We start from the raw sequence: 5,163 nt of genomic DNA on the forward strand, positions 1-5,163 counted from the left end.
TATATATATATATATAGAACAACTTTTGATATCTTGATATTTCAGTAAGACGATATTTATATTGTAACAATAGATTTATTAATGTGCTTTATGTGATGACTCAATGTAGTAATTTCGTTGACTAGCAGGATGATCTGGCAGGAAAATCTAATAATTTTCTTTTCATTATTTTAATAAGATCGTGATTTAATTTATAACTAATAGTAGATTCAACAAATTAACGATTAATGGTTTAATTTTAAGACAATAGATGTTCTCTTTTTTTTTAGTGAGTAGTAAGTAAATACTTCACCGTCCATTGTTAAAAACGCAGAGAATTTCTCATGCGTTACATATTTTTGCATTTTTTAGAATACGCAATTAGCATGGCGCAATTATCTGATGAATTTTTAATCCCAATTATTGTAATACGATTCTTCATTTTGATACAACTATAGCATGATATTTTCTTCGCATGTGACAACTGCAATAGTAGATTAATCTTTAATCGATTCTCATAAATCCTTAAATATCACATTACGATATGGCACACTCACCCAATTCGATTACATATAACTTTTATAAAAATATACATTATAAAAAATTTAATTTTTTAAATCGAAATATCAGATATTAAGGAACACAGTAATACCAAGCAGATACAGGTGTCTTTATTAATAAAGAAAACTTATAAACAATAGAAAAAAAGCACAACAATAGAAAAAGAAAGATCAGCATGCTATATATTGGAAAGATGTTTTAAGGATTAATTGAAAACTATCTCCATATTTAAAATGACAATTGCCACATGCTTTTTAAGTAATATATAAATCATAATCATTTGTAATTTTTGTTTTCATTTTTATGAGGAAATACAAAAAAATTACAAACGATGCAGAATCCCTATAAGCAAACACAATATTCTTAGAATGTTACATAAATATTATTAAAAAATTAATATATATTTCGAGAATATACATATTTTTAATTTTTTAATATTATGGAAGTATTCTATTGATGTCTATTTCATATAATATCTTAGAAATTATTCTTTAATTTCTATGAAACATTACTGAAATAATTATTATATAAAACTACAATATAAATTCACAAATAACAACAAATTATCTTATCGGTAAGCTGGATTTTAGCTTATTAGTTTAAATAATATTTCAGTGATTTTATGTATATAACCAGTTCTATAAGTACGCACTGAAATCATTTTTAGTCTTCACACATAATTTTAAATCGAATTGATGTAATAGTTTTACAAATTAAAGTAAATATTAAATATTTTTTTATGTTCATACATACAATATTATACTAACATTAAATATTATTATTTTTACTAATCATATAATATTATTAAGAATTGACGTAAAATCATTTATTAATATTTCAGGGGAATATTATTTAATATTGTATAATAATAAAATATTAAAATATTTTATTTAATATTCTAAGAATATGCCTAAAATAATTAACATTAAGTAATATTACACGCTTATAGGGAATTGTCTGTAATTACCATTATCAATAAATTTATAATGATATAACAATTATTCATTGTTATATCATTATAATTTTGTAAATTTGTTCAATGTTATATATATCTGTTAATATATATATCTGTTCAGTTTGCATCTAATTTATACCTCACAGAGAGAGGCTGTAGGATATTGAGTTAGTTTTTCATATACTTGTAAAAGTAAGAGAAAAAAATAAGATATCTGCCAGCATGAAAACATTTTATATGTAACTTACAAGTATATGGTAAAATATATTTTGATCGTAATGGAATATTAAGTAAAGAAAGATATTAGCATAAAGGATATTATCGTTTGTTGTATCGCACAGGAAATTGAGTTACCTAATACACACGTTGTACCTGTTTCCTATGATACAAAATACGAGACATAAAAATGTAAAATCTTGAAAGAGCTCTTCCCTAAACGTGGATTTTATTTGTAATCGTGGATCCCTTCTACTTAATAAGTTAGACCTTTCGAATTGTTTGATGTTTGGGAATTGATTGCTTCGTTGTTTTCGTTGAAAAAACGAAGAAAATTTTGTAAAAAAAGGTTTTTTTCTACTTAATAACTTACGCATACATTAAAATTAACCCCGAAGTTAGATGATTTACAGATTTCTAACGTCGAAAGATAAACATTTATTCTAGTAATATATTAATGGAATGTTTATTTATAATTTAATTTCTACTAATATAGATTGTGATAAGCATTACAAATTGTATTTAATCCCATTATTATTAGCAGTGCGCAATTTATAAGTTGCTTAAACGTGTGGCAAACAATTACTTGAGAACAATTACTTATAACGTCTGACCACAAATTCTTAATACTGGTGCATTAGTGAATTTTTTTACACGATGCCTGCACATCGAATACGCATATGAATGACATATAATGGATAAAAAAAGAGCAAAATAGTTGCTTTTTTTACATATGTTTTTCCTGTAATAATTTTATACAAAGAAATGATGTTCTATTATATTCTACTATAATTCTTTGTATAAGATTACTACAGAAAAGGTAGAAAGGATAATATTTTGATTGGATACAAATTAAGAATAGAAAGATGTTTATACAATGCCTTCTTAAAACTTTATGCTTTGGATAAGTTTAATAGTACTCGCTTTCGTTGTCTTAAAAGTAACACGTGCTTCGTCCCGCGTTCAAAAGCAAATTTAAGTTATACTTTTATCATTTAGCGCATTTAACGAATTTATGACAATTTGTTTTTGTGTATGCACTCCGTGTACACGAGTTTTACAAAAATTATAATCTACACAATTATGTAAATGTACATGCATAGACGCATATATACATATATTTTTTCACAGAGACATTATTTATCTTGAATTTTGTGAGTCGTATTTTAGTTAATGTCTTGCGTTTTCATTAAATTTAATTGACATTCAACGATAGCACCATGTATATTACTACCCAATATTTCGTACATCGTTAAATGCGCTTTAAGCGCAATAGAAGTTCCGTGACAAAGTCAACGTGCGTCGCGAGATGGACTTGTAGATTTTCGCCACGAAGGATCGATATAGTTCAAATGTGTTCATTAAATTATAGATGATAACGCGCAGACTTTCGATGTTCGATGAGAATGAATACATTCTTATGACAGAAGTAAAATAATATATTAAACGTCAGGGATGAAAGTAAGTAATGTTTATTTTCAGGAGCTCTTTTATTACGTCGCTCGTAGAAACGTAGTTAGTATTCTCACGTACAATATTATTGTAGCAATATTCTAAGTGTAAATAGTTTAAGATTGTCGCTCGATTTTTACGCGATTTAACTGTTCTAAAGATTTTTAAATGGTTTTCTAATCCCAATCAAAATTCGTCATTGTTCTCATTCTCACATTGGTAAGAATTGACTCTTGACTTTGACTCTTTAAAGTGCACGATGCATTTGTGAAAAATATAAAAAATAAATGTATTTTTGAAGATCTTGCCAGCTAGGGTGCAAACGAATTAATCGTCTTTCAAACGCAGCGTTCTTTCGCTTACTAACGCACTTAAAATTTCGTCCTTACAACTCGACTTTTTACGACTCTTAGATTTATCAAATCTTTTACAATTTGCATCGTTTAAAAAAGAAAAGACTAAAAATACTCGGGGTATATTGTAAGTCGATTACAAATATTACGTCGTAAAGCAGTCGAAAGATTTTTTTCATCGTGTTCGTATTATTGCTGAATAAAATGTTGGATTCATTTATTGCAATCTTGTATGTGTGCGTATCTCATCCTTTTTCTTCATTCATTTTTTCCTGTTTTATTTTTATTAATTTGTTACATTCCAACATTTTGTTCAAAATATTGTTTTCTGTGGAAAATATGAACAACGTTCATATTCCAAAATTAAAATTCATTTTATTTACACATTAAATATCCTCATCCAACATTTCAGGTACTACTACCCACTTTTTTACACACGCACACACACACACAAATTTGAATCACATCTAATTAATTCACTTGATATAATATTTCACTTGATGTAATAAGCCTGTTTTTATCCTGCACTAGAATTTTCTTGCCTCTGCTAAACATCAAACATATATCTATTTCACTTTAAGTTTTAAAAGTGTATACTAAGTTCAGCTATAGAAAACAGTTCTAAAATTTTAGTAAGTTTTTTTTAACAGAAACAAATCAAAAGGATAATGTCAATTTCGCTCATGATTTTGCCTATCTTCAACTCTCATTCTCTTCTGTTCATTAATTCAATATTCAATCTATTCAAGAAAATTTGTCAAAATTTTGACAGTCTATTTCCAGTATGATTCTCTATCCTGAAATTAATATCGCCCTGGACCTAATTATGTTTCATCTCGATTTTTGCAGAGATTTCTTTGCGAAAATAATCACCAAATATCAATCGTAAGTTTCTTTTAACATCTCATGTGAAAGCGTAAACCCGAATAGGTGTTGTGAGTCTTTAACCTTTTGCTCTAAATTTTTAAGTATTAAATATTCTTAAAGTACTTATATTAAAAAATTGATATTTTTATCATTATTTTATAATACATTTCCATATATATTGCTATAGAGCTTAAAAAATATTACTTCTTACTGAAGTGACTTTTGATCCAGATGATCAAACTGTCTCTAATTTTTTTATATTATTTTTAAATAAAATTTAGAATAATTCTATATTTTTTCAAGTAATTCTTAACATGTTTCCTTAAACCTTACGCATATGTCGTAAGCCCGGATCTATAACAGGTTTTTAAGTTTTAAGCTATAAGAAATTGACGAATCATAGTTAATTATTCTCCTCGCATTCGATTGTAATTGATCAATTTCTTACGATTTAAAGATTAATACTCGTATTTATAATCAGGCCTTATATATTTAAAGGTTTCCTTAAATTTATTCTTAGATACTCTACGAATTATTTCATTGCTGCTGAGCATCTAAAGATAAATTTAAGGAAGCCTTAAGTACAAAGTCTGATTATGAATACGGGCATTAAACATCTATTGTAGATCCGGAGTAAAGAAACAAGGACTAGAACGATAGGACATTCCTTGATAAGACGCGCCGCGCTCGCGACGCTTCGCGGTTGGTTCCGCGTCCGACTTCGTATTTGCGCGGCAACGCGCGCCGCCGCGGCGATCAGTCAGACAGTCAGCAGCCGTC

This window comes from Atta colombica, unplaced genomic scaffold, assembly GCF_001594045.1.
Source record: "Atta colombica isolate Treedump-2 unplaced genomic scaffold, Acol1.0 scaffold198, whole genome shotgun sequence".
NCBI classification, from domain to species: domain Eukaryota; kingdom Metazoa; phylum Arthropoda; class Insecta; order Hymenoptera; family Formicidae; genus Atta; species Atta colombica.